Source organism: Plecotus auritus (assembly GCF_963455305.1).
Source record: "Plecotus auritus genome assembly, chromosome: 9".
In the NCBI taxonomy this organism is placed as follows: Eukaryota; Metazoa; Chordata; class Mammalia; order Chiroptera; family Vespertilionidae; genus Plecotus; species Plecotus auritus.
The window spans coordinates 123,076,695-123,086,993 of record NC_137783.1 but is presented as its reverse complement, the minus strand read 5'-3'; the positions used below and the strand labels follow the sequence as shown (position 1 = coordinate 123,086,993).

The window sequence follows — 10,299 nt, the reverse complement described above, 5'->3', positions numbered from 1 at the left end:
TCCAGGTGTCCTAGAAACCTTACTGTTTGTGCATTCGGTCCTTAGGCAAGTTTATCTTAATGTTGGAACTTTCAGCTTCACATAGTGTAAATAGTGATCTTAAGCTACATGTGGGGTAGAATAGTGTCTGTCATCTTTGTGAGCTTTGGTACAGTTACGAATACCTACTCTGTGTTAATAAATTCACTAAAATACCAAACAGTCAGGTTAGTATATCTATGATTCCTCAAGTTGATTTTCTAAAGTAAATTGTGGTGAGAGAAGAGCTTTAAGGTAAGCTGTTCCCTCAGCTCATGAGGCTGTTCTGGGGTAGCATTCTAGCAGGAACTTGATTTTGGACCTGACTTGGAAATGAAAAATGGTGTGAAACAAAAAACATTTCTCAGCATTTAAAATTTCAGGCCAGGTATTATTTATTCATCAGGGCAGTTGTTTCTCCAAAAGAAAAGTGAATAGTTAAGCTTGGAAAGGTATTGGTGAATTTCATAGCTTAGACTTTTTATTTATTGTCAGATTAACTTAAGCACTGATAGCTATTCTAGTATATTGAAATGCTGCTTCTGTTTAAAAATTAATTCTGAGGAAATGGGTATAGTCTCTAAATTCTTGGACTGCTTTGGTTGAAAATAGAGGAAATAGGTTAATTGCAGGAGGTCTGGTACCCAGAGCCCAGGAATCTGTTATCCTTAGGAATACAATATTCAGCAGCAGATGCTGTATGCTTTGGTCTCTTCTATATAAAGAGTAATTCCCTCTCATTACCTACCCCTTTTGGGAAGTAGTAGCCTATATATTTTACCCTGTGGGCATGGTCCTAGTCACTGGTCCACTCAGTGTTAGGTCATGGGTTACCACTAGTTCATGGAACTTTTATTTATTGTGATTTGTAAAAATTCAGAATCTCTTTCTTTAATAATTTTTGTGTTTTGAGTGAAATAATTTTTCTGTAAAGTTTTGTTTTTAAAAGAAGTGAGCATTCATTTAATACCTACTAAATACTAAGTACTTACACATATGTTAATTTAACCTTCACAGCAACTCTTCCAGGAATATGTGTTGTCTCTAATTTTATAGATAGGGATATGGAGGCTCAGAGAGTTAAGTAACTCCTCAGGTTCACAGATCTGATAAATGAGAAGCCTGGGTTTAAATCCCTCCTCCAAACCTTTTCACTACATCACAGTTTTCCTTCTGACAGTAGATTCTGTGAAGATTGGTAGCAGTTTTCCAGTTCTAGGCACCATGGATGCCAATAAATGATTTACTTTAGAAGTAATGTAAAAAAAAGTCAATAGATTAGGCATGATAATTATAAACATTTTTTCAATTTTTGGGAACTTGTGAGGTGGTGCTTACATCAGAGGAAAAAAAAGAACTGGAGAAATGATGCAGGATTCTTTCCCACAAAATGCTTGGGAAAACTAGGAACTCGGTGGCTTGGTAGGTGTGTATGTAAGGTACTAGGTAAAGAATAGTCATACTTGCCTTTTATAATGGTAACTCAGCTAACTCCGCAGTAATTAGTAGAAATAATTGATTTCTCATGTTCTAGTAGAGTTGTTTATGATAATATACTACTAGCAAATGCAAGAGAGAAGGCAAATAGCAATAAGGAAGGAAGCAGTGGTGGAAGTAGTGAGGGAGAAATACAAGATAGCAGCACTTTAGTTTTTTTTTTGTGTGTGTGAAAGTGGACTGCGTGGTATATACCAAAAAATGTGAAATGTTGGGTTGGCGGTGAAACCTTTCTTCATCTTTCACAGATAATTTATAAAAATGCATGCCCTTGTGTATGGGCCTTCTCTATTACTTTCCCCCAGAAGTTAGGGTGTATGTAATGTTATATGGTAGTCAGATTTTAAGAGAATATCTAAGTTACTCTGCATTTCCTGAAATGAACTCTAGACAAGGTGGTGTGTTAAATATATTCTGCTCAGGTACCTCATCTTGTTTTCCCTGAAGGCTGTCCTCACATTTACTTTTGTAGTGAAACAACTTTAGTTGTACCAGGTGCTTCTTTTGTGGCTTCTCTGGTAAGAACTAGGAGGTAGAAATTGGATCTCATACTTCTCTGGACTTTGATATAAAGGGGCAGTGACATCCTTATCTTATCTCACAATCATCTATAAAAGAATATAATTAAATGTTGATCATTTAGGCTAACCAGAAAGAGCATGGTAGGGAAAGCATGGATAGTAAACATCCAAAATATATTTGTTATAAAATTTGCTATATAAAAACTACAGCTGCCTGACTGGCATGGCTCAGTGGTTGAGCATTGACCTGGGGGATCGGGCCTAAGCTGGCAGTCAGACATCCCTCTCGCAGCCTGGGAGCCCTCGGGGGATGTCCGACTAGTGACAGGCTAGCAGTGGGGATCAAAGATTAAAAAGAAGAGATGGATATAGTGTTCATGTTTTACACTTGGATGATTCTGAGAATGATGCTCTTCTGAATGTGAATGAATGAGGGAGAGTGTTGAGGAAAATAATGATGCATCTAATTTTAAGTTTGTTGACTATGATATAGCAAAGTACATCTTGGTATAAATATCTAGCAGTCATTTGAGGACTGTTGTATTGCAAGGAAATGAGAGAGAGATCAGTGTTGGGGATATAGCTGTAAAAATCATATGATTTAGATGTTAAGGAATGAGATGTTTGGTAGAAAGAATATACAGAAAGAATAATGTTTAGGGTGGTTGCATTAACATGTAAGTAGTATTTCTGTGATTATCTTTTCATCGTAATTTTAAAATATAAGCTAATTTGCACACCTCTTCTCTCCAATTTTCCCTTTCTCTTTCTTTCCAATATTATTGATGGTCTGAAATGTGTTGTGCAATGTGTCAGGTACTGGGAACCCAGTAATGAACAAGACAGACATGATCCCTATTCTTATGGAACATATAGACTGAGCTTCTTTTTATATATAAAATGAAATCCTTTTAAGTTTGCTATTTTTCTTCCATTTACTATATGCTTATGATATTATCTCTGCAAGCCTCTCTGGGTCTGGAAAACATTCTCTGACAACAGGTTTCCTTTTTTATTTTCTTGCTGATACTTATTATTATTCTATTGTAACAAATGTTATGTAGGAGCATAATTTTAGGAATGTATCAAGTTGTTCATCATTGAAGTTAAAAAAAAGCACTTATTATACTCTTTACTGGAAAGTTTTTATTGTGTTAAGCTTATAACTAGGATTCCTTGAAAAAAAACTTTGTTATATTACTTTTTTTATAAATTTAATAAATCTTTATTGTTCAGATTATTACAATTGTTCCTCTTTTTTTCCCCCATAGCTCCCCTCCACCCGGTTCCCACCCCACCCTCTGCCCTTACCTCCCCCCCCCATTGTCCTCATCCACAGGTATACGCTTTTTGTCCAGTCTCTTCCCACACTCCCCACACCCCTTTCCCCCCAAGAATGGTCAGTCCACTCCCTTTCTATGCCCCTGATTCTATTATATTCACCAGTTTATTCTGTTCATCAGATTTTTTATTCACTTGATTTTTAGATTCACTTGTTGATAGACATGTATTTGTTGTTCATAATTTTTATCTTTACCTTTTTCTTCTTATTCCTCTTCTTAAAGAATACCTTTCAGCATTTCATATAATACTAGTTTGGTGGTGATGAACTCCTTTAACTTTTTCTTATCTGTGAAGCTCTTTATCTGCCCTTCAATTCTGAATGATAGCTTTGCTGGGTAGAGTAATCTTGGTTGTAGGTTCTTGCTATTCATCACTTTGAATATTTCTTGCCACTCCCATCTGGCCTGCATAGTTTCTGTTGAGAAATCAGCTGACAGTCATATGGGTGCTCCCTTGTAGGTAATTAACTGTTTTTCTCTTGCTGCTTTTAAGATTCTCTCTTTGTCTTTTGCTCTTGGCATTTTAATTATGATGTGTTTTGGTGTGGTCCTCTTTGGATTCCTCTTGTTTGGGGTTCTGTGTGCTTCCTGGACTTGAAGTCTATTTCTTTCACCAGGTGGGGGAAGTTTTCTGTCATTATTTTTTCAAATAGGTTTTTAGTATCTTGCTCTCTCTCTTCTCCTGGCACCCCCATAATTCAGATGTTGGTACGCTTGAGGTTGTCCCAGAGGCTCCTTACACTATTTTCAAATTTTTGGATTCTTTTTTCTTTTTGCTTTTCCAGTTGAGTGTTTTTTGCTTCTTTGTTTTTCAAATCTTTGACTTGATTCTTGCAGTCCTCTAGTCTGCTGTTAGGTCTCTGTATAATATTTTTTATTTCAGACAGTGTATGTTTAATTTCTAGTTGGTCCTTTTTCATATCCTTGAGGGTCTTGCTAAATTTATCGCCTTTTCTAGGAAATTCTTGAAAAACCTTATAACTGTGGTTTTGAACTCTATATCCAGTCATTTGTTTTCCTCCATTTCTTTAATTTGTGATCTGTTTCTTTGTCTCTGAATTTTCGTTGCTTCCCTGAGTTGGTAGAGTAGCTTTGTGTGGTAGGTGTCCTATAGGGCACAGTGGCTCAGCCTCCCCCAGTTACCTAAGGTGGACACTCTTGGTGCACCCCTTTATGGGCTGTGTGCTCAGCCTTGTTGTAGTTAAGTCTTGATTGTTGTTGGTATCACTTGCCTGGAACTGGAGTTCAGCACAGTCAGGAGCTTCTGTCTCCCTCCCACTTTAGAAAGCCAGCCGCACACTCAGCCACCTGGCACTCAGTAGTCAGTCCTCTCTGCATGTGCCTGCCTCGGGACCTCTGCCTCCACAGCTCCCCTGAGTCTCAGTGTGCTTTCTCTTTTCTTGATAGTCCAGTTTCTCCCCGAATGAGTCTGGGTTCCCAGAAACTCACCTGGACCTGGAGTTCAGCGCAGTCGGGAGCTTCCGTCTCCCTCCTGCTTTAGAAAGCCAGCCACGCACTCAGCTGCCTGTGCACTCAGCCGCCCGTCCTCTCCATGCGCGTATCTCCGTACCTTAGCCTTTTGCAGCTCCTCTGATTCTCAATGTGCTTTCCTCTTTCCTTCTAGTTGTAGAATTTCCCCTCAGCCAGCTTTCCTGTGGTTCTGGATGGTGTCCGTTTTATCTTTTAGCTGTAGTTTTGATATTGTTGTGTGAGGCAGCAGTTTAGATGTTTAGCTATGCCGCCATCTTGGTTTCTCCTGTTATATTACTTGAAAGTTGACAACGTCAAGAAAAAAGTCTTTTCTTAAATGATGTGAAATTTATCTCAAATTGCCATAAGACTTCCAAATAGAGATCAGACTTTCCCTTTTTTCCTGTTCCTCCCATCCTTATTCTGCTTTTGATTTAACCACAAAGTCAATCCAGTGTTTTCATCCAACCTTTTCTCCTAAAAAATAACTCTTCCCTAACTAATTGGAAGAATGAAGGAACAGGATTGCAATGTGAGAGTGATTGGCCATTTCAGATTTGTAAAGGATGAAAGCATCATTCTAAGGAATGATCTATCCAACTGCAAATGTCTGAATTTATACATGAAGGTTCAAGCTCAAGGAAATCTTATGTTGTTGATGGTCCCCGATTCATTCCACTTTTACTCTGTTGCAGTTCTTCCCTCTGTCCCTTAACTGATCCATTTTTTTGGTTAGAGGATTTTAAATGATATTATTTAGAACAGAGTTATCAGGTGAAAATGGAATATTAGGCATTAGAAGAAAATTCTTATGTTATGAGTGTTTTGAGAATGGGAAGGATAGTTTGTGATACATTGGAAGAAAGATGTACATATGAATATTTAAAATTTTGAGTTAGATAATTTTGTTTGTTTGGACCAACATTTATATTTATAACTTGGAATCTTCAAGGTAAGGAAGAAGAATGTGGAATTTTCAGTGCTTTAATACTAACCCAGCTTTGGGTTAACTGAAATCACTTTGATAGTGAGCAATCTAGTCACCAAATTTGGATGAGAATTCCAGATATGGAGTATCTCAGTAATAGTTGTGGATATGTATCCTATGCTTGGTTACTTTTCTAAACTTGGATAAAGATGCTACATCGATTTTGTGAGGTAAACTTTCAACCTCAAAAATACAGGCTACTTTAGAAGACAAAAATAAAGCATAACCTTTTTTCTTTAGGAAAAATTAAGACAAAAGCTTTTGAGGTTGGATCCAACCTGTGTATTCAACCTTCAGAAATGTTTCTAGGCTAGAAAGAAATCTCTGAAAGCATGGTCTTTCTAATGGATGTGCTGCTGATATACACTTAACATTATCAGCCCAAATGGCAGTGATACAATTTGCTTGCCATCTACTCTTGTCTGGAAAGTTGTGGTGCTCTTATTGGTATTTGTATTCCCTTTGTATGAATTGGCCTTTCTTGTTGTTTTTAATTTTAATTTAATGTAAGACTAATAAATCTTATTGTTAAATAACATAATCATAGCATTCAGTATTAAAATGCACTCCTTTGGGGGGAACACAGATAGATGTGTTTACTCTGCAGAGGGATTTAGATTTGATTTTTTGTTTTCTTCATGGTAATTATGTTTGCACTTTGCTGATCACTAGTTGTGCATTATTACAATGGAAGGTGACAATTTGATTGTCTTCAATTGGAGAAACAAGTAATTTTATATTCACTAAGCTGTCAGGTAACACTAACTCACAGTACTAAGAGCTCCTGGCATTGTGGCTTGGCACCTATATTTAACTGCTTTGATGCTTGTGTAACCTCTGCTGAATCAGAAATACTTTGCCTGCTGGAAATGGTTTTCAGGGTTGTACAATGAGGTTTTCATTAAGTAGACAAACTGAAAATGAACTGCAAAGCCACAGTTGTTTCTCTCCTCCCCTTCCCCTTCACCCCTCCTCCTTCACTTCCACTCTCCTTCCCTCATCCTCTTTCTTTGCCCCTCCCCCTTCCTCTTCCTCCTCTTATTAGACTGGAACCTGAAATTTATACCTTATGTCATTATATAAAAGAGAGAAATTGCTGGATTGCTTTGGATATAATGCCTTCTACTCTGTCTGGAAAGTTGTGGTACTCTTATTAGTATTTGAATTCACTGTTTATGAATTGGTCTAAAGGAGAACTCCAGAGATTAGCTTCTTTATATAATTTTGTTCACTGTCACCTTGTGTGAGCCTTCATTTTTTTTGAAACATTCTAGACAGTTTCAATTTTTTTCCTGGCAGTATTAAGAAGTGAAAAAGAGAGGTAAGAATGAAAAAGTATACAGTGACAACTTCCTACCTTTTCTTTATGAGAAGTTATTGCTCTGGTTTATAATTATTATTAATAATTGGATAAAATATCTTGTAATTGGGCTTCCATACTAGTGTCTTTCAAGTGGGCAAAGGCATGTTTGTTTTTCACTTTAGCAATTATGATTCTCATTTCGGGTGAAGAGGAAATTCAAAGTGGACGTATATAAATAAATTCATTCTCTTATTATTTTATACAGCTTTCTTTCACTCAGGCCATAATGAGCAAGGTCTTTCAGTTGAGCTATAAAGTCATTGTGCTTGAATAAAATCCTCCAATTTAGTGTATATTTGTAGTAGCTATTGTTTGGTTTTGCTCTTATTGTTGTGACTGATTTTATTTATATATTTTGGGCCTGGTTTTCCAAACCAAAGATCCCAACAAGTTAATGGTAAATAAACTGTGAGAAAAATTCAATATTATCTCTATCAGGCAAAAATTACAGATAGAGGTTACATGAAATCAAGTTGTTTTGATCCTGGGAAGAAACTGGATACTCAAGAACACATGTAGTAATTATAGGTTTTCCATAGGCAGTTCGGCAGGCAGTCCAGTGGTTAGGCTGGTCGCCTGCCTCTTCCAGCAGATACCAACCGATTAGACAGAGGTAATTACGTGATGTAACATTATCAGGAGAAACAATTCATGAGTCAAAGCATTCCAAGACATATGAGCTCTAGTCCAAAGAACAGTCTTAAGCTATATAAAGTGACAGTAATATTGTCAGCTAAATATAAACTCTAGAAACACAAACTTTGATGACTTGAGAAGAATCTGTTCCAGGTAATCCCTGTTTTGTAAGAACCTCAGAAGGCCTTTGGAGACAATTTGGTGCTTTGGTGTGAAAAATTAAAAGCCTTAGATAAGCCAAATTCCATTAATTTAAGACCCTTCTTAGACATATTTCAAGGGCTTCAAGCACATTTCATTTGCCTTATCTCTACTGATTTGACAGCTATCTAAAATCAGTGAGTTTCCTTCTAACAGATATTGTCTGCATATGTTACCATATATGTTCTGAAAGAGCCACTGCAAACTTTAAAAGATTGGCTTATAACTCTCCAAGGTAGTTCTGAAAGCAGTTACCTTCTTTTTCACTAAATTTTTCTTATTAAACAGATGGAAGAGAGAGAAAAACCTGGCAGAAACCGTGGGAAGTTAGAGAGGGTGCAGTGGGGGGAGAAGAGGTAGTGCCAGATAAAACAATACAGGAATCATGAACAGCCTTTACCCAAATGAAGCAGGAAAAGTGTTAAAAGGATGTCTTCATTTTAAGTCTGGAATCAGGCTTCCTCCCTCAGCCCGTCCCCTGCCCATCTTTAAATGTGGGAATTAGAGGTATAGGATAGCTTTAAATAATTCTTTGCCTAGGTTGGGTGGCCTGGCATCCTTAGCAGGGGTTCCTGGGTATTGCACGTTTGGCAGCTGAACATATCTGTTACTCATGCTCCTTAAAATGAGAGACACTGTTATATTTTTGGAAAATTAGTTGTTTATTTCTCAGTATCAGATCAATTGTGGGATTAAATTAACAGTGAATTATCTGACTGAAATAAGTCTACCTTGGTAGCCTGGGGCCAAGTTGCAAAAATAAATGTGAACGTTGGTCTGAATTTTTAATATTTTCTTTATGTAAACCAGCTATTAAAATGTTGTTTTGTGTTCAAAACAGGCCTCCTTTTGAATAAATGTAACACACCTAAAAAGTGAATACCATTTGGTAATAATCTTAGAAGTAATGAGAACAGTTTAAAAAATCAAATTAAAAATATTGTTCTAATAAATTCAAGGCTCCTGTCTATAGTTAAGTTCCAGATGATAGTTTGGAGACAGATTCTTTTCAAGCAGTAGTAAAGAAAAAAAAGGTAATTTTGAGTGGCTGTGCCTTATGAGAAAGTTGTTTTAAAATAATCCTAACTTTTAAACATATACAAATGACTGTTTTTAAAAAATAGCATAAAATCAGAAAGGCTTAACGTTCTAGAAAGTATGCTTTTCTGAGATAGAGGATTTACTGTGTAGATATCTAGTCCTCCCCATTTTATAAAGTCTTAGACAAGCTAATCTTGATTTCTTGCTAAAAGATATAAAGTAAATTTACTGTCTGAGTAGGTTTTAATGGTCTAAACATTCAGATTTGATACTGGGGTTTTGGAGTAAAATTATCATAATCTTTCTAGAGAAACTCCTACTAACTTCCTAGAAAACATTATCAATTACAGGAGACTATCTCCAACATTCTCATTCCCAAAAGTCCTAAGCCCTGAAGTTCTTTCCAATGGCCTGGCATCCTGGGAATTCACTTGATCTGCTGGGCAGAGACATTTCAAACTCGGGAACACATGATGAGAATTTAGTTTTATGTGTCCCAAAGATATGTAATTCTCTTTGGAGGTTTTACTTGATAATAGCTATGCCCCAGAAAACCATCTTGTTTAACCAATGTGATAAGTTGACAATGTAGTTTTTCTCTCTGATTATAATGTACTCTGTGTAGTCAATACACTGGTACCATGTGAGTGTAATTTCCTCTTTTATTTTATCTCCAATGCACTGTATTATAAATAAACAGTTAAAAAAAAACACCAAACAAATCTGTTGCATCTCCTTTTAAGATTGTACCACTGTAGACACTTGTTCTAGTAAAGTAGAATTGGGCACATTTGATTGCATTTAAATTTTTCATGCTTCAGCAGTTTGGCTGGGAGCACAGTAAAGAAAAATCCCATGAGCGAGGATCGTTTAGAATAATAGAACTTGATTTTGTGTATTATAGCGGCAACATTTGCGCTGCTTTAGTTAGGGTTGTGTCAGCACTTCCATTATAACCCCCTGTTTTCACGGGGTATAACTAGGGAGATTTTTTTTTTAATACAAATTAAAAAAACAATTCATTTGAATGATTTTTTAAGTTATAGTGCAAAAATAAAGCAAAGTAAAGTCACATGGAAATTGACCATTTTTACAAGAATTTTGTTCTTTTGCCTATTAGTTATATATGGCAGCAGCTAAAGTAAGATACCATTCTAATGCACTGGGGGGGGGGGTGGTGAAATTTTTTGTAATGGAAAATTACTGATATAAGCATGAAAA

At 36.4% G+C, this 10,299-nt stretch overlaps 1 protein-coding gene across 1 annotated transcript in view; it reads left to right on the top strand.

Moving 5' to 3' along the window:
• SOX6 (SRY-box transcription factor 6) overlaps positions 1 to 10,299 on the top strand; it is a 386,487-nt gene that overhangs the window by 44,339 nt on the left and 331,849 nt on the right. The gene's annotated exons all lie outside the window — the stretch shown is intronic.